Genomic DNA, 23502 nt, shown 5'->3' with positions numbered 1-23502 from the left:
AAGTGGACTGGGGGGAAGTCCTGATCTTCTCTCCCCCCCCTCTCCGCAGCCATGCTGCCCACCGAAGTAAATTACCACCTTTGCTGGCCAGGATGCCAAACCCTGCCAGCCGAAGACATCTCCTGCCTGAGTCACACCTGCAGCAACACTTAGGGGGCCTTTTTTAGCTCACAGTAAAAATCAGCTGGCAGTAAATGCTGAGATGCCCATAGGAATATAATGGGTATCTCAGTGTTTACCGCCAGCTGACTTTTACTGTGAGCTAAAAACACTAGCGTGGCTTTGTAAAAGACTTCTTCCCCTTAGTTCAGCATGTGCGCTTCAGCCACTATTATCGGATCTCCTGCGCATGCTCAGTTTAGACCAAAGCGAAGGTGAGCCCCAAGCTGAAGGAGAGGAGGCCCAGCCCCCCCCCCCCCCCCCCCCCCCCCCCCCCGCGGCTATGCCTCTGGTGTATTGGAAGTTCAGCATAATATGAATGTCTGAAAATCAAGGGATATGATGTTTTTCTGAATGATTGACTTCTGCCGTGTTTCATTCCAGAATACACTTCAAAATTGATTTCATATTGGTTTTGATATATCAATTTGAAATATTCCATAGAAAGGGAACCAAGGCTATCTAGGATGTGCCACTTTCTCCTGGTTCTTACTAGTATCTGTTTTTGCTGTGAATATTTTACAGATCCTTCACCCTGTGATTGTGCCACCCTTATCCCAGGAGATGTCCCAATCTTCTGCTTTCCAGTTGGAGCAGCAGGAGGCGGGTAGAGGTCAGCAGGCCAGAGCAGTGAGGGAAGAGTTAATGCAGCTTTCTTCTCTCCAGGTATTGAAGAAAAGAAAAGTTTGCACAGAGCTCTGTATTCTGCTGCTATTTCCGGGTTGGCTGGGGCTGCACAAGTCTCCTGTCTCCAGCAGACACAGGCTCACTCCTTTTTCTTGTACTCTGTGTCTCAGAGGCAGTTAGCAGCCGACAAAAGCTCTCTCTCCTTGTCTCTTTGGTTGACACAGGCTCTTTCTCTTTTTCACTGCCTGGCGCATTCTCTCTTCTGGTGTCTTCTGACTGCAGAGACAAGCAGCAGGTGCCTCCTGCCCTGGCACAGACCCGACCCTGCCTCCCCCTTCCCCAGGAGCCAGCACTTGCAGGTAAGGGACAGGCGGTCCAGATTTTGCTTTGGAGAATAGTTCAGTTCATACTGCTGAATGTTGTTGCTCTGTCTTTTTGCTCATAGATCCAGCAGTCACATAGGCACATTTACTTTGACTTTGTGTCCCTTTGGAACTGGTTAACCCTATGTACTATGAGTTACTCTTCCGATCTTCACTACAGAGCTAACCTACAACCTCTCAGGTGCTCCAGCTTTTTGCTGGAGTTAACAACAGCTTTCATGGGCTGCAAATATTGATTGGAACAGCTGTCGGTCAAATATCTTCTGGGAGCCCTGAGAAGGCAGCCCTGCTGGGACCCAGCCTCCCACACTTCAATGTAGACAGCACAGCTGAAGAATTGTTCTCTGCATTTTGTGACTCTCTTTTGCAGTGGACTGGAGTCTTCAGTACTCTGGACTAGAGAATGACACGGGAACGGGGACAGATCCCGCATGGATGGGGTGGGAATGGGGACAGATCACACGGGGACAGGGTGGGGATGGGGACAGAGCCCGTGAGGACGGGAACAAACTTTGTCCCTGTGTCACTTTCTACTTTGAAGCCTTTTAATGAACTGGACTGTTATTTATGTTTGATTGATGCAGATGACAATATTTTTAGTTTTTGGAAAAACAGGTAAACATGCTGGCCACAGCTAGCAAAATTTGCATGGGGTATCCTGTACATCCTGCTACCAGCGCATCTTCTATTGCAGGAGGGACTGTGGAAGACAGGAGAGCTAGACTTAGTCCTGAGATTGTTAATGACTTCGTATTCATCCACAGATTAAAACATCACAACAGTGCTTCATAGGGCATATTTTCCCCCTCTAGGGCATACAGAATGGGTTGTATTTTGTACCCTTGGACATTTTAACAGGGTGGATTAGGATTCCTTGGGGTAGTAGAAGACAGCTATTGTTGGGGTTGGAAGGGTAGAGGGTGGTGGTGGTGGTGATGGGGGGGGGGGAGTTATTATAGCTGTTCATTGTTATTATTGTTTTTTATTTGTAATTTATACACAACAGTTGCACAGCATATTGTTCCTTTTTATACTTTAATAAAAAATTTAAATATAAATTCATAAGTGTTTGAGGCTTCTGCAGATGAGAAAGGGGGGAAATGGAAATGGGACTTGATATACCACCTTTCTGAGGTTTTTGCAACTACATTCAAAGGTGGTTTACATATACTCAGGTACTTATTTTCTACCAGGGGCAATGGAGGGTTAAGTGATTTGCCCAGAGTCACAAGGAGCTGCAGTGGGAATTGAACACAGTTCCCCAGAATCAGAGTCCACTGCACTAACCACTAGGCTACTCCTCCACTCCCCATGGGGCTGGGATGGAGACAGGGCCTGCGGGGACAGGTCAGGGATGGAGACGAGGCTTGCGGGGACGGGGTGGGGATGGAAACAGAACCCACAGGGATGGGGCGGGGACAAATTTTATCCCCGTGTCATTCTCTACTCTGGACATCTGGCAATTCATCTGTTCAACCTTTATGACACCCCCCCCCCCCCCCATCCTCCAAAGCAGCAGGTCTCCTGCAAAATTCCTGAGAAAACTCCTGTGCTGTGACACTGCAGATAGCTGGCTGTTCCCATTGCCAGTAAGAGGTTCAGCTTCTTCTTCTTTTTTTCTGTTACTAGAAACAGAGAAAATTATAGACAGATGCCAGTCTGCCCATCCATGCCATCTACTCTCCCTATCACTCCCTTAGAGATCCTATGTACTTGTCCCAAGCTCTCTTGAATTCAGATACTGTTTTCGTCTCCACCACCTACACCGGGAGGCCATTCCACAGATTCACCACCTTTTCTGTAAAGAAGTATTTCCTCAGCTTACTTCTGAGTCTGTCCCCTTTCACTGTCATCCTATGCCCCCTCGTTCCAGAGCTTCCTTTCAATTGAAAGAGACTTGCCTCCTGTACATTTATGCTGTATAAGTATTTAAATGTCTCTATCATATCTCCCCTCTCCTGCCTCTTTCTTCCATAGTATACATATTGAGATCTTTAAGTCTGTCCCCATATGCTTTATGATGAAGATCATTGACAATTTTAGTAGCCGCCCTCTTGACCGACTCTAACCTGTTTATTTCTTTATGAAGGTACAGTCTCCAGAATTGTACACAATATTCTAAATATCATGACTTATTTCATTCTTTAACCTTTAACATGTTTTTTTACATTATCTCCAAATACCCTATTCCTTTCTGATGGCTTAATTATTATTACTCTGTGTGCACAGTAATCTGCTTGCATGTGTGTGTGGGCATCCATAGATATAACTGTCTGTCTCTACATCAGTGGTTCTCAAACTTTCTCGGTTCATGGCACCCCTAGGCTACACATTTCTTCTCAGGTCTCTCCCCTCCCCCCCCCCTCCCACCCTATGGCATTGAATCCTACCTTTGACAGGGAGAGGATGGCCAAACCCTGCCAGCTGAAGAGGTCCACTACCCAAGACCCATGTTCCATGCTGCCTAAGGAACAAGCAAATCGGTGGCATGCTTCTGCCACCGATGCCAGCACTCCCATGCATGCTCAGTTCAACATGTAGCTGACTTCCTCGCTGCTCAGGCAGCAAGGGGCTCGGGCCTCAGGCAGCGGACCAGTTCAGCTGGCGGAGCTTGAGCATCCCTGCTAGCTAGCCACAGTTTTGGAGGGCGGTCTTAAAATATGCTGCTGCTCCCCTGTGAGTTCACTGAGGCACATCAGTTCTGCGGTGCACAATTTGGGAGTCACTGCTCTATGTGAACACACTCTCTCCTTGCATAAAGAGTGGCTTGACAGAGTAGAGGAGTAACCTAGTGATTAGAGCACCAGTCTTGATGTCCAGAGGTGGCCAGTTCAAATCTCATTGCTGCTCCTTGTGATTCGACTGCAAAGGTGTGAGCAAAATCCAAATAAATAAATATGTACAGAAGTAGCTCAAAGTGGGCACTCATGTTCTTTCTCCTCTAGGTATTTTATTCCTCTATGCGGTAGGAGCAATATCTCCTGCCCTGAGAAGTAGAGGATAAAGGAGTGTGATTACATGTTAGTCTGCTTTAAAACAGAAATAAAAGAAAGGAAGGAACATAAGGTAGTAACTTGTTTTTTGCACTAACAATACGTTTTTGACAAACTTTGGAAGGCAGGGTGTTCTTCAGGTCAAATATTAGCAAAAGGTGACAATATCAAAAATATGTTAGCGAGACTTGAAAAGTATTCCCTTGACAGTCTCAAGGGAAAGGTGTTGGGGGGGGGGGGGGGGAGGCATGAGAAACAGGGAGAGATAGATGGGTAATCAGAAGGACAAAACTGTATAATTTTATGGTTATGATGTGATAGGAAACCCAGATCCTTGTTAAGTCCTGTCAGGTGGGTGTCTAAGTATTTAATCATCTTAACTTCAAAGGTCTCATGTTCCTGGATTGTGTTTGATAGGAGCCTGTTAGTAATCTGATCATATGGTCATTAATGCCATCTCCAGGTCCTGTAAAATGCTTCCCAGTGGAGGTATCATCTTTCATCTGCTTTGTAGTGTTTGATGTGTTGCCTGTGTGAGTTGATTCTTGTCTTTAGCATCTGTCCCATCTCACCAGTATAGCATCCTTCTCATTTTCTGCATTGAATAATATATGCAACATTTGAGGAACAGCGTGAGTAGAATCCTTTTATGTGGAATGTGTTTTCTATGTGGATAGCTGTGGGATCCTGTGATATGTGCTGGCACAATTTGCAGCCTGGTATATTACAGGGACTGGTACCATTCTCTTCTTTATGAGCTTCTGTTAGGAGCTTGCTTTTCACTAATTTTTGCTTTTAATTATGTGTTTGTCAGAAGATCAACATTGATGAAGCTGGGAATATCTCTTTCAGTAACTCATCTTCCTGGAGTATTGGCTGTATGTCTTTTATAATATTTCTGTTTTTCCGTCTTTGCTTGCTAAAGGGGGGCTCTCTGTGAGGTTTTCCCTGGGTGTTTTAAGTGATGAGACAATTGTCCTGGAGATTATTTTGGGGTTGAAGGATTCAGGTAGGAGTCTGAAATGTTTATCTCTGTTTCTTGGGTCAGAGCATATACAATGGCATTGTGTGACTTGGATGTGTATAATGAACATTTTCTATGTGAATGGTGGAAGCTGGAATTGTGGAGGTAGCTGCACCTGTCACCCAGCAGCAGCACAGCTTTGATATGGCTGGTGGGGATCCCCAAGCCCCACCAACTGAAGACTCCTGGCATCTCTCCCTCCCCTCCCCCAGGTGATCAGGGGTCTCTTAATTCCACTCCCCCAATCTCCCTGGTACCTTTTAAATTCTTCAGTTCTCAGTGACTTATACCTCCTGTTCTCAGTGATTTATACCTCCTGCTCATACCAGCCCTAGGCCTTCCCTCTGATGCAACTTCCTGGTCCTGCGAACGGGAAGTTGCATCAGAGGGAAGGCTTGGGGCCAGCATGAGCTGCAGATATGAGTTGCTGCTTGCTAACAGTGAAGAACTAAAGGATTTAAAAGGTAGCGGGAAGGTTGGGGGGAATGGAGTTAAGAGACCCCTGATTGCCTGGGAAGGAGAAGGAGAGATGCCGGACCAGGGCAGGGCTCCCATGCCCACCTACTTTGGGCTCAGGCCTGCCCCCTGGTTTGAGAGACTTTATTGGAAGTACCAATCCTGTGAAGAAACAGGGCTGATTATTCTCCTTGTATGTACATAAATAAAAGTATTTTGACTTTCTACCTGCAACCTGTGAATGTATGTGTCACCAGATTGCCCTTCACCCTAGGTAATCTGGATTCTGTACTCATTTCAGCAATGAGACAGTTCTCACAGGTCTTCTCAGTGAAATTCACTCCCACTTAGACAAACACAACATTGTTCTAGCAGCTTCTCTTGATCTCTCAACAGCCTTCGATTTTGTGACCCATCTCTTACTTCTTTCTTGTCTCTCATCACTTGGGTTTACGGGAACAGTCCTATCTTGGTTTTCTTCTTTTCTTTCTGACTTCTCATACAAGGTTAGCATGCCATCCTCAATATCTGCCTCTCATCCTCTGTTACGTGGGGTCCTTCAGGGTTCTACCTCTTCCTAAGTCCTCTAGCTACCCTTATTCAGTCATTTGGGATCTCCTGTTATCTGTATGCAGACAATATTCTGCTGATTTGGCCTACTAACCCTTTCTCTCCATCCATAATTCCCTTTCAAGACTGCTTAACCTCTAAATTGAACTGGCTTAGGGACCATAAACTTGTCCTCAGTAAACAGAAGACTATAGCATGCTGGTTTTAAGGAGGCATTACTCCTCTAAACTTTCCATTACTTTTATTTGGAGCTCACATTCATCCCGTTGATACCTTTTGCTATCTCTGTGTCCTCCTGGATTCCAAATTGTCTTTCACGGCTCAAGTCTCTCAGCTTTGCAGATCCGTTTTTTTTTTCACTCTTAGACAGCTTAGACTTCGTCGTTATCTAGACCATGACTCTTTACATACTTTGATCCTATCTTTATTCACTTCAAAGATAGACTATTGCAACATAGTTTATCTGGGCTGCACCCGCCTTCAATTGAAAAAGATCCAAACCTTACAGAATACTGCTATGAGACTCCTATGTAATGCTCGTCGTTCAGACTAAATCTCACCTCTTCTCAAATCTTATCACTGGCTTCCCATAGAACAGCGTATTACTTTTAAATTCCTTCTTCTTGCCTTCAAAGCTTTCCATATGGCCTGTCACTATATCTCTCATCTCTCACCATTCTTTAATGCCCTTCTCGCACACTCCGCTCCCTCAATGGTCATCGTCTTGTCCTCCCAAGCCCAAAACAAGCTGTTCTTGAATCAACCAGATGCCAGGCATTTTTCATTCCTGCCCCAGCCCTTTGGAAATCCCTGCTCCCTCTCATTAGAGCTGAAACATCTTTGAAAAAGTTCAAATCACTTCTTAAATCTTGGCTTTTTCAGCAAGCCTTTCCAACTTCTTAACTGTCACTGCCCTCGGAACTCACACTGTGATTAAGACTTAAGGGCATAAATTTTAAATTTGATTGTCTCATGACTTCTGCTGCTTTGTCTTCTTGTCGCATCTGAACGCATGGTTACTTTATCTTTTCTTTTCTATAATAAATTGTAGTTCCTTTCCTATATGTTGTTATGTTATGACTTTTGATTGTAAACCGCTATGAACTGCTTGCTAGAAATGGCAGTATAGAAAGCCTCAATAAATAAATAAAAATTGTGTGAGGTCCTGGAGGCAGTCACGAGCCACACTATAACAAGTGCTTACATGTATATACATATTACAAATGTAAATCTACAGACTATCCATGTTCTCACTAAGTGCTATTCTGTAAGGGCATGACTAAGTGGCATGACATCTTAATACAAGGGGGGGGGGGGTACACAGGGGCGTAGCCTGGGTGGAACTGCCACTTACATGCACAACTTTCAGACTGCTGTGATGCACACCCTTGCCTTATTTGGGAACCTGTGGTGTGTATGCATACAGATACAGTAACAAGCAATTTGGGGTGTTATTAGGATACCTGACACCTAGCCTAATCATTAACAGAAGTAGGTCTGTGTTGATATCAGTCTTAGTGAGTGAAGTGTCAGAAGCAAATGTATTACTCTCTTATCCTTAGACCCAAGCTCACTGCACCCTAAATAATAGGAAGAACTAACTCCACTACCAAGTACTGTAAAAATAAAGTGTGCATTTACAAGAGCAACAAAGATAATGTGCAAAGAAAGCAAGAATAAAGACACAGGAAGTCGTATCATAAAAACAGCTTAAACGCCCTTAAATCCCTAACTAGACTCCTGAATAAAACAGTCACTCTGAACCCACAGCATGTATACAAAGGTACATAGCAAGCATATAACCTAATGCAGACCTCTAGATGGCAGTATGTTCCTCAGATGGTAGCCCAGCGGTAGTTCTGATTTAGCATTGGACTTACCGCTGTTTAGTAAATATGTACATTTCCCCAGGTACAAAAACTTAGGGGACCTTTTACATAGCTACGCTAGCATTATTTGCTCGCAGGAAAAAATCAGCTGGCGGTAAACGCTGAGATGGCCATAGGAATATAATGGGTATCTCAGCTTTTACTGCCAGCTGATTTTTACTGTGAGCTAAAAATGCTAGCATGGCTTTGTAAAAGACCCCCTTAGATTGTGAATCCTCTAGGGACAGAGAAAGTACCTGCATAATGTGTACAGCACTGTGTATGTCTAGTAGCGCTAAAGAAATGATTAGTAGTAGTAATAGTACATAGACTATCTCCAGCCCCGCCCCCCAAGCTCTCTAGTTTCTATATTGCGCAAAATACTGGTAGGACCATGACCTCAGTGGCCCACCCCATCCTGTTGTCTATGCAAGTTACCAGTTCCAGGAGATTTTAGCCAGTCCTGGATTTTTGAAAACTGCACCCTGATGTATTATGGGACATGCAACACTGATTTCAAAGAGTAGAATCAAGAAATAAAAATACCACACACAAAAAAAAAAAAATTAAAAGCAGGGCTGGATTAAAAGTCTCCCTTCCTCAAAACAGGGCAACTTTGCAGCTCTGGTCTCCCCATCTTCCCTACCCATTTCACACTCCACTATGTGCTCTCTGTTACCTATCTTCTCCCACCTTCTACTTCTTCTTCCTGCATACTCCACACCCATTTCTCCCACTTGCTTATCTCCCTGCCCTCAGTTCCCCACTCCCCCCATGATCTCTCTCTCCTCATTTTTCCTCCACAGACTCCCTTGCTCATTCAAAGTTCTTCTTCTCCAATTACTAACCTCCTGCTCTCTCTCTCTCTGCCCCCTAGTCACTCACCCTCATGATCTCTTGTTCCACCCCGCCCACTCACTCCCCATTCTCACTCTCCTTTGGGGGGATAGGAGGCTAGAAAGTCTTGGGACTTCAGCCAGCAAGGCCTAGAGATCTCTGCTAGTACTTTCTATCATGGCTGCCCATGTCCCCCAACACTAAGAATATCCCTGTGCCTGAACAATAAACTTGTTCAGAATTTGTGGCTGATACTTGCTGTGTACTGATCTTGCATATCATGAGATTAGCACACAGGAGGTGCCTTTGAGATATTTTGGATAAACTTCAGTAGCTCCTCCTGTGCTTTCCTTTTGCCCAGAGTTAGTGATATTCCCGGCATCTCCCATAGATAACAACAATGTATTTGTTTTCAACAACTATTTTTGACTAGTTAGCTTCTGTTGTAGTAGGGATATGATGAGTGTTGTTACATTCTGTTTTTGTTTTAATGTATTTATGTTTTATTGTAATCCGCTTAGATTTTATGGATAATTCAGACTATAAATATTTTAAATAATCAAATTATAAATAAATTGAATAGAAGATGTCACAACCTTGAGATGACTCTCAGGAGCTGATGGTAGCCTTAGGCAGGGTTGGTTAAGTCAGTAATTGCAAGCAATTAGCTAAATATAAGGAGTCCCTAGGTTAGACTGGTGGGGGGGGGGGGGGGGGAGGGGTAATAACATTGACTGAGAGAGCCAGTCAGATTTATTGGAAAATTATAGGGTGGATGTGGGGGAGGGGTACTGGTGTAGTTTAGGCATGGGGAGGGTTGGGAATGAAGAGAGTGAGGTTGAGGGAGTCTTTGAAAGGCTAAGGAGATAAGGAGAAGAATTGTTATTGTTAATAACAGTGAGAAGAATGCCGATTGGAATTAAAGGGAAGCTGGCGATTGGTGGACTGGAGAAGGGATTGGGATGGATACAGGAATTTTGGCGAGATTAGGGGGGTATTATTAGTGGATATTAGTGGGGGTATTATTAATATTATTAGTGGGAGGCGTAGGAGCGAGTGAGGGTGGTTTTGGTAGTATGGGAATTTGAGTGCTAACTCTGTATTAATTTATGCCTTAATTGTATGCTTGGGTTTGCTGAGCAGGTTACCTGTTATGGTTCGCTGCTTTTGGGTGCGGTGAATTTCTGGTTTCTTTAGTTTTAATGTCATTGGTGTCTGTCGGGGTTTGTTTCAGAGTTGGGCCTTCAGGCGTGGTCTGTCTTCGGTGCCTGTTTCCTCTGCTGCTCTGACGGGGTGGCTTTAGTGTCGGATTTTGCTGACGGGTGCTGAGGAGTTCAATTTGGTGGTGCCCTGGAAGATTGGAGCTGAAGTAGAACATATTATGGCCTGGGGCTTCCGAGTGTGTTTTTTGTCGATGATGTGGTAAGGTTTGTTTTCGGGGCTGTATATATCCTGTGCACATTTGGACTTTGTTTGGTGTTGGGATTGGTACCGGCATTTTGAGTATTTAACAGGGTTTCCTGGTGTTATGGGTCCTTAGAAAATCAGGATCAGGCAGGGTACCAAAAGTAAAGGAAAAGGGCGCAGAACAACTTTGGTAGCCCACAGTGCTGGTGGGCGTGTTAGTGCTATGGTATTAGCTGCAGGCTCTGATGTTGGAGCAGTGGCATCACGTGGTACAGTTTCAAAGAAGGGCCCGTGTAGCTCCCAGTCTCAGGCCACTGAGAGTGGAGGTCCAGTGGGTGGGCCATCAGTTCACCTGCCGGCAACTCCACAGATCTCTGGTGCACTCAACAGTGGACTGGGGCCAGCTGATCCTTTAGAGGGACCCTCTTCTCAGAGAGCTCCTAGTGAGTTGGTAAATGATATTTTGCATGCTTTGGGTTCAGGGACTGTGGGTGCAGGTGGAAATGGGGGAGGGTCATGTTGAGAGTGGTAACCATGTAGGGGGTGTTCAGCGTAGACTTTGAGGGACAATAATTTTTTGCACAATCTTAGACACGTTGTGAAGCATAGAGACCTGGAAAAACATCAGCGGCAGGGAGTTGCTGAGGGCCCTATGAGTGTATGGGAGTCTTCTGATTCCTGCGACTCTTCTATGACTTCCTCTTCTTCCTCGCCTGATAGTGGACGTGATCCTGGGGTGGGATTGGGAGTGGTTGCTTCTTCTCATGGGATTGCACCTGGTGTTTCACGCCATGGGCATAGTTTGTGTGCTATCGCCGCCTTACATAGTTATATCTCTCAAAAATGGCATCAAAAATTTTGTGGGGTAAATATATTGATTTGTTTGCTCTTTTGGCACGAGATCAGGAGGGGGGTAAGGATATTGGGAAAGAGGATGGAAAGAAGAGACCGGGGTGGGTACCTAAGACGATCATTAACTGGTTGATAGGTTTCCATGTTTTTTTCTAGTGTGTTAGGGTCAGCAAAGCCTGCAATTTATCTGGGGTTATTAAGTTATTCGGCTCTTATTATAAAAGTTTATAAAAATTACGGGAGCTGGTCCTGGCTCAGTTATGATGAGCACTTTAGATGACATCTGGCCAGGGATAAGTCAAATACTTGGGGAATCCATGATGTAGATTTATGGATAGCAAATTTGACTCTGGGTGTTTTTCCCTTTCATGCAGGGGTCCCTGCTGGACACCCTGCATCAGGTAATAGCCCCTTTCCTGGCTCAGGGGGGTTTGGAGGGGGTGGGCTGCCTTCCCCATGGTGGGCTAGTGGAGTTGGCTTCAGGGAAGGTCCAGCGAGTAATGTCTGCTTCTAATTTAATGCGGGCCGGTGTAGTTGTCCTTCATGCCGCTTTCAAAATGGTTGTTCCCAATGTTAGGGAGTGCACCCTGCATTTAAATGCACAACACGTGGAACCCTTGGTCATGAACAATGGTTGCACGGAGGGGCATCAAGTGGGTCAGGAGAGGGGGTGCAAAGCACCTTCCCCCGTTAATTTGTCTGCTTTGCGGTTCTGGTTGCTGGGGATGCTTATTTGCTGTGGGTTGGTTTGTCTGAAAGGTTCCCTATTCCTTATGAGGGTCCTCCGTTGTCCCATCTGTGTCGGAATGCTTCTTCTATGTTTCTCTACCCTGAAGTAGTTCAGGACAAATTATTGAAAGAGTTGCAACTTGGGCATATTGCAGGCCCGTTTGTAGTCCCAAATTTTGTGGTATTGCCCCTTGGTGTTATACCCAAAAACAAGCCTGGTTCCTTTTGGCTTGTTCATAATTTGTCTTATCCGGAAGGGGCCAGTGTGTTAATTCTTTCATAGACCCACAACTTTGTACTGTTCAGTATGCTTCATTTGACGAGGCATTCCAGTTATTGCAGCATTTAGGGGTTGGTGTATTGATGGGGAACACGGATATTGAGGTAGCATTTCGACCAGTTCATCCCTCAGCTTTTCATTTACTTGGTTTTCAGTTTGAGAGTAGCTTCTTTTTCGACAAATGTATGCTGATGGGGTGTTCCATTTCATGTTCATATTTTGAGGTGTTTGTTTCATTTTTGCACTTGGTTGTAGTGCACGTGAGTGGGATGGATATGGTTGTCCATTATCTTGATGATTTTTTGTTTAGTGGTCCAGTGGACTCTGAAGCGTGCGCTGCCTTGATGTTGGCTTTTTGCTGTATGGCGGCACAGTTGAGTGTTCCTTTAGCAACAGAGAAATCTGAAGGGCCTACTACTTCCTTAGTTTTCTTGGGCATCAACTTGGATTCTGTTGAGATGGAATCTTGGCTTCCTTTGGCTAAAGTGCAGGCTTTGGAGGTAGAAACTGAATTTCTGTCTCAGAAGAGTAAGATCACTTTGAAGGAGATTCAGTCCTTAGTGGGGCATTTTAGTTTTGCTTGTTGTGTGCAGTGGTCCCCCTAACATGCCAGGGCACCTTAGGGGGCACTGCAGTGAACTTCAGAAATTGCTCCCAGGTACATAGCTCCCTTACCTTGTGTGCTGAGCCCCCCAACCCCCCCCCCAAAAAAAAAACCTACTACCCACAACTCTACACAACTACCATAGCCCTTATGGGTGAAGGGGGGCACCTAGATGTGGGTACATTGGGTTTGTGGTGGGTTTTGGAGGGCTCACATTTTCCACCACAAGTGTAACAGGTGGGGGGGGGGATGGGCCTCGGTCCGCCTGCTTGAAGTGCACTGCACCCACTAAAACTGCTCCAGGGACCTGCATACTGCTTTGATGGACCTGAGTATTTCATTTGAGGCTGGCATAGAGGCTGGCACAAAATGTTTTTAAAGATTTTTTTTTTTGGGTGGGAGGGGGTTTTTGTGGCTTGGTCGTAAGAAAAACAGGACCAGGTAAAGTCTTCCAAGTGCTCGTCAGGGACGCCCTTTTTTTTTCCATTATTGGTCGAGGACTCCCTTGTTAGGTACACCCAAGTCCCGCCTTCACTATGCCTCCAACACGCCCCCGTGAACTTTGGTTGTCCCCATGACGGAAAGCAGTTGAGGACGCCCAAAATTGGCTTTCGATTATGCCGATTTGGGCGACCCTGTGAGAAGGACGCCCATCTTCCGATTTGTGTCGAAAGATGGGTGTCCTTCTCTTTCGAAAATAAGCCTGATAGTGTTTGTCTCCTAAATGTTCGGTATGGCTGATTCTACACATACTTATTTTGTACAGAAACTTTTGTGTGGCTACTCACGCTCTGGTTTAAGTTTTCACCCCAGACTGGTGCACCTTCCTTTATTATATGACCATTTGGTGAGGCTCTGTGGTGTTTTATTGTAGATTTGTTCATCTGAATATGAGGTTGTTTTATTTAAATTGACATTCTGTGTGGCCTTCTTTGCAGCCTGTAGAATTGGGGAATTGGTGGCTCCTTCTTGGAGTGTGTGTGTGTTTGGGGGGGGGGGGGTCTGAGGTATTCCACGTCACTGATGTAATTTTTGAGAGCCATTGCTAACGTTTACATTTTCGTAAGTCAAAAACTAATCAGGCAGGATGGGGAGTATGGGTTCTTTTGCGTGTTTGTCAGTCTTTGGAGGTGTGTCCGATGTGATGTGCTGAGTGTTATGCTGGTGCACTGGGATGGGTCTTTTGATGCGCTATTAAATTTACAGTGCTTTTGAAGAAAGGTTTAGTTTCTTTGTGTTATGATCCAGGTCGATAATGGTACAGATTCATTCCGGATAGGTGCTGCCACTTATGCAGCCAATGAGGGTGGTTCGCCTGCCCTCACTCAACGTTTGGGTAGATGGCGCTCTAATAGGTATCTGGGTTATATGTACCTTAATGCTGATTAGTTTTTCATATTTTCTTTTCTGACAGTTTGTCCTAGCTGTTTTACCACTTGATATAGGCGTGTGGATGTGCAGACATATTTTAGGCCCACAAACATGCTCGAGAGTCTCGGTGGTGACCCAACTTGGGACTTGTAAAGTAGGGTATACTGATTCCCACCGAATTAATATACCCAATTTGTTGGTTGGCTATCTGAGGAATGTGTTGGGACCAGCTGTTATCAACCTTATATCAAGCCAGCAGATTTTCTTCACCTGTTTTAATTTGTATTCGTTTAGGCGGCAATGATTTATGTAGGGTTATGGGGGTGGAATTTATTTGTTTAATGAGACAAGATCTGTTATCTGTTATGTGCTCCTTTCCGCAGGCCTGTGTGGTCTGGTCTCATATCCTTTTCCGGAGGGTTTGGAAGGGGGCTCGGAGGCCTGCAGCTATTGAACGCTTGTGCCGTAGAGTGAGTGTGGAAGTTTCTAAATTTGTTTGTAGTTTAGGGGGTTTAGTTTTAGTTCATGAGTTAATTACTGCTGAGTGTGCGGGACTTATCATTCCGATGGGGTTCATCTTTTGGATATTGGTATTGACATCTTTTTAAGTACTATTCAGGATTTGTTGAAAGGCTGTTTGAGAGGGGTTTGGCCGCAGCTAGGGGGAGCGGTGACAAGATGTAGTCTGTCACCGCTTTTGGCCTGTTGCGAGTAATATAAGATTATAATATAAGATTTTGTGGGAATGAGGTCTGATGCATAAAGTAACTCATGGGCGGCATCGACACGAGTGAAGGGTCATGTTTGATGGATAAGGGTAACTTGTGGGCGGCACTGCCATGAGGGAAGTGTGGCTTAACAGTACTGTAAGTCACATGAACAGAAGGGGGGAGGGGAGAATTGGTAAATGAAGGGAGCTAGTTCTGGATGTCATAATATTGTAAGATTAAATTATATTGGTTCAATGATTTTATTAATGTAATAAGTTGAAATATATTAATAAAGCTGCAGCCACATTTAATTCCAATTTGAGAAGACTGAGGAGGTATTATTTATAAATTTGAATTCTATAGTGTGTTTGGGTTACTGGCTGTGTATATGAATGTCAATGTTATGAATCACTAAGTCACTTTCCCCATTATTCTCTCATTGTTTGTAATTAATATATTGGTACAAAACAGTACTTTCAGTTCTCTAGTCTGATGAAGCATAGGGATGAGAAATTCTTAAATTTGAACTGCTGTTTACTAGTTAACAAACCTAGACTTACACTGCTTCCACATGACAGTCGGCCCAAGCTTCCAGCTGAAAAAGAAGTGAATTTGTTTTCTCTTCTCCTTTGGGATTTTTCTTCCAGAAGTATACTTTTGATCAGTGCCGTACCTAGGGCTGTGTGAGTGAAATATGGAGGGTGCAAAGATTCCCAGTCCACAGTCTGTTCTTGTTCTTGATGGTGAAGCAGATGGGGTGGGATGGAGGGCACCAGTTGGAGAGGTGCACAGGGAAAAAGCATACCTTGGTCCTGCTTCCCGTCCATGTATCCCAGAGGAGTAGCACATGTTGTGGCTCTGAAGTGTTTTAGTTGCAAAGCTTTACAAAGCTGTTTAGATGGCAAGAGCTAGACTAGATTATTTATTTATTTATTTAATACATTTGTATCCCGCACTGTGAGGTCACTGGTACAGTGTCCTGGTCCTGTAAAATGTTGACCAACAGGCGTGGGAACCCTGCTGGCACCAGTATTGTTCATGTGATGTCTATGTAAATTGAATCTTGTCTTGAGCATCTGGCCTGTTTCTCCAATATAGCATCCTTCGTTACATTTTTTACACTGAATGATATATACCACATTGGAAGATGAGCAAGTGAAAGATCCCTTTATGTTGAATATCTTTCCTTTGTGGATGACTTTGGGGTCCTGTGACACTGTACCAGTGACTTCACAGTGAGAATCCTGAAAGGTAACTTTAAAACCATACAAGAACGTAAGACCTTTGAAGTCAGAATGATTGAATATTTTAACACCCAACAGAAAGGACTTAACAAGGATCTGGGGTTCCTAGCCCATTATAAACCATAAAGCTGTATGTCTCTGTTGATCACCCTCCCCTCACCTATCCACACCCATCCTGTTAGAATATCAATGATATGCTTTGATGTCCCCATGCATACTTCCTACCCACCCCCCTCCTCCCACCCTGTCAGACTGTCATAGTAATGCTTGAATGTTTTCACTTATATACACTGTCAGCTAGCACATTTGCTTATTTCCGATCTGAAGAAGAAGGGCAACCTTCGAAAGCTAATCAAGAAATGTATTAAGTTATGTCCAATAAAAAAGGTATCATCTTATTTTCTTTTCCATGTTTTATTTTGTTTGATTTCAATTGATAATGCTTTCCTGAAAGGTAAATGGTCATAGATTGATCGGATATGTCTAGGGAGGGCGTTCCAGAGTTGGCTGCCCAGGAAGGAGAAATTGGATCCATAATAAGTTTTGTACTTGAGACCTTTACAGTTGGGGTAGTGCAGGTTGAGGTAATTTTGCGAGGATACAGACTTACACTGTATCCTGTGTTATAATTAATAAATATATTATTTTAAAAAACCTGTAAGAGAACCACTAGATCTTTCATAATTACAATGTAACCTGTGTATTAAGGAACACAATGGGAACATACATTACGACATTAACCAGGTTATTTATACCACATCTTCCTAGCAAAGTGCTCAAGGCATGAAACAGCAGTCATTGTCCTCAGGTGTCTTCAGGACCCTTGGCAACATGTGTCCTTAGTACATTGCCTCTGGCCAGAGAAGTTCTGGTACGACTGGTAAAACAAAAGGATCTAAAGTGAAACTAAAACTATACCTACCGGAGGAATCACAGTCAGAAAGAGGGGATCCCACAGCCCAAGAGAGGATCATACTCACAGCCATAGAGAGAAGCAAAGCTGCATTGAGATCCAATCAGGTGACAGGATAATAACCAGCAGAGAGATCAGAGCTAAGGAATAAACCACAACTGTAGAGGGGGATCAGGAAGAAATGAGGAAATCAGAGCCTGAGGGAGGAGGGGAAGAATCCACTCTGGGTGCCTGGGGGTATTGCTGACTGCTCCCTTTATGACTTTCTTCAGTTATTAATGTTATATTCATAAGAAGAAAGGCAAGAGAGGGGAGACATGAATTGTTAAAGCTCTGGAAATCATTGCCGGAGGATGTGGTAATGGCAGTTAGCATTTCTGGGTTTAAAAACTGTCTGGAGAAGTCCATAGTCTGTTATTGAGATGGACGTGGGGAAGCCACTGCTTGTCCAGTGATTGGCAGTATGGAATGTTACTACTATTATTTGGGTTTCTGCCAGGTGCTTGTGACCTGGATTGGCCACTGTTGGGAGCAGGATAATGGACTAGATGGACCATTGGTCTGACCCAGTATGGCTATTCTTATGTTCTTATGGATGTTTAAATACCTCTATGGCATAAATGCACAGAAGGCAAGTCTCTTTCAGTTGAAAGGAAGTTCTGGAATTGGGGGAAGGGCACAGGATGAAGATAAAAGAGGATAGACTCAGACGTAACCTATGGAAATGCTTCTTCATGGAAAGGGTGATGAATTTGTGGAACAGCCTTCCAGTGGAGGTGGTGGAGACAAATGCTGTATCTGAATTCAAGCAAGCTTGGGACTAGTGCATGGGATCTCAAAGGGCACCTGAGAGAGGGGAGCAGAGTCAAGATGGTGGCATGCTGGGTGTCTTGAACTCCAGGGAGGTTGAACTCTGGTATAACTTTTCTTTTGTTACTTTGTTTCCTTAATACTGTCGCGTGCTCGAGGACCTTGGCATACTGTCAGGCTTCTTCCCCGGGAGCACTGGGTTCGTGAGCCCATGGGCCACTACCGTGGAGCGGCAGTGGCAGGCAAGATCACCTCCAAGGTAGAGATGAGACAAAACTGGACTGGAACCCCGGACTGGAGTTCTACACCGGAATACACGGAACTGGAACGCACCAGACGAGTGCGCACTGGAGTGGAGCCCGCTGGACAGGAACACACTGGAGGGCCCCACAGGACTGGAACATACAGGAGTGAAACCCGCTGGACTGGAACACACTGGACCTAGGCTTCACCTACGCTTGACCACCTTTCCCCGAGGGTTGAGCCCTCAGGTTCTGGCAGCCAGTAGGACTTACAGGAAAACCCGGAACTGGAACTTGCAAGCAGGAACAGCAGGAATGAAGATCCAGGAGTGCCCCCTGGCACCTAGGCGCAGGCAAGGCCGACAGGCAGGGACTGTCCGGGTTCTGGCAGTCGGCAGGTTTAAACACAATGACTAGTAAACTGTACCTAGGCTAATAGAAACGCTATACCCAGGCAAACCAGTCATACACAAGAAACATACACAGAGCACACTCAGGAGACTTGAAAGCTATACACCAGCTAACAACAAAGCTGTGCCCAAGCTAACAAGTCATGCACTGGAAACAAACACAGAGCACTAGCAAAACTATACACAGGCTAACAAGCCACACGGTGCCTAAGCTGGCTAGTCTAAACAAACACAGAGCACTAGCAAAGCTATACACAGGCTAACAAGCCACACGGTGCCTAAGCTATCTAGTCAAACATAGAAACTCACACAGAGCAAACACTGAAACAGTGTACAGAGCACTCTATACACCAGGGCCCTAGATGAAATGCAAAGGCCCAGGGCTGTAGTCTCTAAGTGATTAATAAAGCCCTTCCACACCAGAGGCACAGCTGCAGCAATCACCTTGCATCCAAACAGAGGCTTGACACACAGAGAAGTCAGCCCAGCGGGAGCCATCTTGGATACTGGCATAGAGGAGTCGGCGGCAGCCATCTTGGAAAAGGCATAGCCCACACAGGTGAGGTTCAGTAGGGCAATCAGCACACAAAGCCAGAGAGAAACTAAGACAGAGACAGACACAGAGACAAGCAGAAGCCAGCACAGCCACTGACTCCCAGAAACAGGGTAAGTCTGAGGGTGGTCACGGCCACAGACGTAACAAATACAAATGCCACATAAACAGAAGGGGAAGGTGAGAGCCCTACCTTTTATGGGCTTGGTGCCTCCTGTGCCTTTGGCGACTCAGGCCCAGATCAATGGATTTTTTACCCAGCCAGTGTCCGGAGCTGGTAGTGATGGCCAAATCCCTGCTGCGGGTGTTGCTGGTGGAAGCTCCGACCTGCTTGGGGGTGAGATTTCTCTCAGCCCTTGCGCGCACTTGACTCCAGCCCGCTTGTGTGTGATTCCTGGTCTCATTGAGGAGAGTGCTATTTCGAATGGAAGTGGTAAGGCCACCCCGGGTAATACTTGGTCCCTTCCTCCTCCTCCCTCCATGAGTCAGACAGAATCACAACTCACCACAGAAGGAGCTGTACGGATTTCTCCATTGGAGAGGCCAGTTGAGCCATTAATTTCTGTGTTGAAGGTCTCCAATGTTCCATCAGAGCAGCAGGCTGCATTAACAACTAGGACTGAGGCAGTGCATTTGACAGGAGAGGTAACTCATGGTGCTATTTGGGGCCTCCTCCCAAACTAGAATCAACTATTGTGAGTTGTTCATCTGATATTGCCAAACTAAAAAGTTATCTTGTGGAGTTCTGGCATAAGAATTTGAGACTTTAGAGCAGTGTTTCCCACGTTGGTCTTAGAGTACCCCCTTATCAGTCAGGTTTTCAGGATATTCACAATAAATATGCATGAAAGAGATATGCATACAATGGAGACAGTGCATGAAATCAATCTCATGCATATTCATTATGGATATCCTGAAAACCTGACTGGCAAGGGGGTACTCCAGGACTGACTTGGGAAACTCTGCATTATAGGTTGAGCATTGTGAGAAGTTGAAGTCTATGTGAAAATTTTTGAAAGATAATACAGAAGTGGTACAAACTTTGGTGAAGGATAAAATTGTTATTCATCATGAACTGGAGCAATTTGAGAATCAACTTAGGTTTTTGAATCTTTGGCTACTTAATTTTCGAAATGTTTTTGGCGTACAGCCATTGGATACTTTAAAAAATATATCTGACTGAAGTTTTGAGTTTACCATCAAAATCAGTACCCCCAGTTAATAAAGTATTTTATTTACCAACTAGAGCTTTGGCTGATAATGGGCAATCTAATTTAGATATATCTGCTATTCTGGACTCTTCTCAGGAATGAATATGTCTCAGATTGTGCTACTTTGCTTGTAAATTTTGTGTTTGAACAGGATTTAAATATGATGATGTGTTTATATTTTTGTAACTTACAAATACAGTTTTATGGACAGAGAGTATGGATATTTCAGGATTTGTTAAAGAGTGACACAGGAGAGACATAAGGCCTTTCATGCCACGAGGCAGGAGTCTTTGTCTCTGTGTGCCGCTTTTGTCTTACGATATTCTTGTAAATGTATAATTAAATATGTGGGTACTACATATATATATATTCTTTGTCCCAGAACAACTATGTTCCTTTTTGAATTTGAAGAAGCTTTCCCCAGGTATTCCTTCGTTGTACTCTGGAAGGTCATCATGCCAAAGCCTTATTACCTTTAGTTTCTTTTTTTCTCTTTCTTTCTAGAAGTTCTACCCTTTTTCTTTCTCCCTCCCTCTTGTCTTCAGGATTGTAGATTTTCTTGGAATTAATTTTCTGTTGTTATATTGTGTATTTTCATCTTCCTGTTGTTGATCATATTTCTGAATCAAGTGGATACTTGTAAGATTATGTTTATAATTTAATAAAAATAAAATTTTAAAAAGTCATAGGATCTCTAAGGGAGAGGAAGGAATAGTACATTAAATGGATGGATATGCTGACTGGATAGGCCATGTGGTCTTTATCTGCCTTCATTTTTCTGTTTCAATAGGAAACAGAGAGTGGGGTTAAATGGGCAGTATTCACAATGGAGAAGGGTAGTTAGTGGGGTTCCTCAGGGGTCCGTGCTAGGACTGCTGCTTTTTAATATATTTATAAATGATTTAGAGATGGGAGTAACTAGCAAGGTAATTAAATTTGCTGATGACACAAAGTTATTCAAAGTCGTTAAATCGCGACAGGATTGTGAAAAATTACAAGAGGACCTTATGAGACTGGGAGACTGGGCGGCTAAATGGCAGATGATGTTTAATGTGAGCAAGTGCAAGGTGATGCATGTGGGAAAAAAGAACCCGAATTATAGCTACGTCATGCAAGGTTCCACGTTAGGAGTTACGGACCAAGAAAGGGATCTGGGTGTCGTCGTCGATAACACACTGAAACCTTCTGCTCAGTGTGCTGCTGCGGCTAAGAAAGCGAATAGAATGTTGGGTATTATTAGGAAAGGTATGGAAAACAGGTGTGAGGATGTTATAATGCCGTTGTATCGCTCCATGGTGCAACCGCACCTTGAATATTGTGTTCAATTCTGGTCGCCGCATCTCAAGAAAGATATAGTAGAATTGGAAAAGGTGCAGCGAAGGGCGACTAAAATGATAGTGGGGATGGGACGACTTCCCTATGAAGAAAGACTAAGGAGGCTAGGGCTATACAGCTTGGAGAAGAGACGGCTGAGGGGAGACATGATAGAGGTATATAAAATAATGAGTGGAGTGGAACAGATGGATGTGAAGCGTCTGTTCACGCTTTCCAAAAATACTAGGACTAGGGGGCATGCGATGAAACTACAGTGTAGTAAATTTAAAACAAATCGGAGAAAATGTTTCTTCACCCAACGTGTAATTAAACTCTGGAATTCGTTGCCGGAGAAAGTGGTGAAGGCGGTTAGCTTAGCAGAGTTTAAAAAGGGGTTGGACGGTTTCCTAAAGGACAAGTCCATAAACCGCTACTAAACGGACTTGGAAAAATCCAAAATTCCAGGAATAACGTGTATAGAATGTTTGTACGTTTGGGAAGCTTGCCAGGTGGCCTGGATTGGCCGCTGTTGTGGACAGGATGCTGGGCTCGATGGACCCTTGGTCTTTTCCCAGTATGGCATTACTTATGTACTTATGTAATGTTGAGTGCTGCTGTCTACCTCACGGAGGTCTCTCTTCAGTTCTGCATGCTGTATTTGCACTGGGTGCCTCAGGCCACTGCCATGTCGTCCCCTTTTGTTTCTTATCAACTATTCATGTCATGGGCTTCTGTTATGACTGATTCTGCTCACCAGTGAGGTTCACAATAGGGAATGAAATACATGCTCCATGTCTTCCCCCTTTCTGTCCCATCCCAGAGCCCCTCTCACTCATCTTCCCTTCCCTCTCAGAATATTTTATTCGCACCCTCCATGGAAAAACCTAACCCACCTTTGACTTATGCAAATACCCCTTTCTCAGACCCTACTGGGTGCCAAAGTAGAGGTTAAGGTCCCTTTCTTGTAAAGATTAAAAATTACACTTTGAAACCAGAGTCACATCTGGTAATCTTGATATTTGCTGTAGATCCTCAAGTCTTATTTTTTGGTATAGACTGTGCACCATTTTGGCAGCCATCCTCTGGACTTCCTCTATTCTGTCTATGTTCTTTTGGCAATGTGGTTTTCAGAACTGGATATAGCATATCAATTAAGTCTCACTACTGACCTGTTCAGAGACATTGTTTTCTTTCCAACGCAATGGAAGCTGGAAAGAAGTATTCAAAAGGGGTTGAGAATGTCTGTCCATCTGTCTGGCAGTCTGTCTTTCTGGGAGTAAAATAACACTGATAATTTAAAGGAATTGGATGAAACTTTTAATTTGGAAAAAAACTGTTAAAAGGTCACAACAGGGGGCCAAATCAGACTGGGGGCTCCATAGAAATAACCCCCCCCCCCAAAAAAAAAAATGGCCCAGTACTTTTCTATGTGAAAAGGAGTTTCAGCATCTGTAGCATAGAAAACTAACATAGTAAAATAGTAACACAGTAAGTGACAGCAGATAAAGAACTAAATGGTCCATCCAGTCTGCCCAACAATCACATTCATTCTCAACTGAAGAGTAAATCAACAATGAATGTGAGATTATATACTTGATCATGGTCTTTCTTTGTTGTTTCTGGGACATAGACCGTAGAAGTCTGCCCGACTCCGTCCTTATGTTCCAATTACTGGAATTGCCGTCAAAGCCCACTCTAGCCCATCCAAATCTGTCTTGTCATTTGTGAGACACAAACTGTAAAACTCTGCCTGGCATTGTCCCCACATTCCAAATTACTTTTCATCAAAGTTCTCTACAGCCCATCCTAAACCGGATTTCTATATGCGGGACTCAGACTGTACAAGGCAGCCCAGCACCCTCTTTAGTAGATACAGTTAGGGTGTTCCCTTTTTTAAACTTCCGTCTTTGTTCTCTATTTCCCCAACCCCCAAAC

General features: G+C 44.3%; 1 protein-coding gene across 1 annotated transcript in view; it reads left to right on the top strand.

Moving 5' to 3' along the window:
- The first annotated feature begins 879 nt into the window (after positions 1–879).
- Positions 880–23502, top strand: part of CRACR2B (calcium release activated channel regulator 2B) — a 224539-nt gene continuing 201916 nt past the window's right edge. Inside the window, exon 1 of the mRNA XM_030201259.1 lies at positions 880–1145. The gene's annotated coding sequence lies outside the window, so the exon portion shown is untranslated. The remainder of the gene's footprint in view (positions 1146–23502) is intronic.

This window comes from Microcaecilia unicolor, chromosome 4 (assembly GCF_901765095.1).
Source record: "Microcaecilia unicolor chromosome 4, aMicUni1.1, whole genome shotgun sequence".
Classification (NCBI taxonomy): domain Eukaryota; kingdom Metazoa; phylum Chordata; class Amphibia; order Gymnophiona; family Siphonopidae; genus Microcaecilia; species Microcaecilia unicolor.
This window is presented reverse-complemented; position numbering and strand designations above follow the sequence as displayed.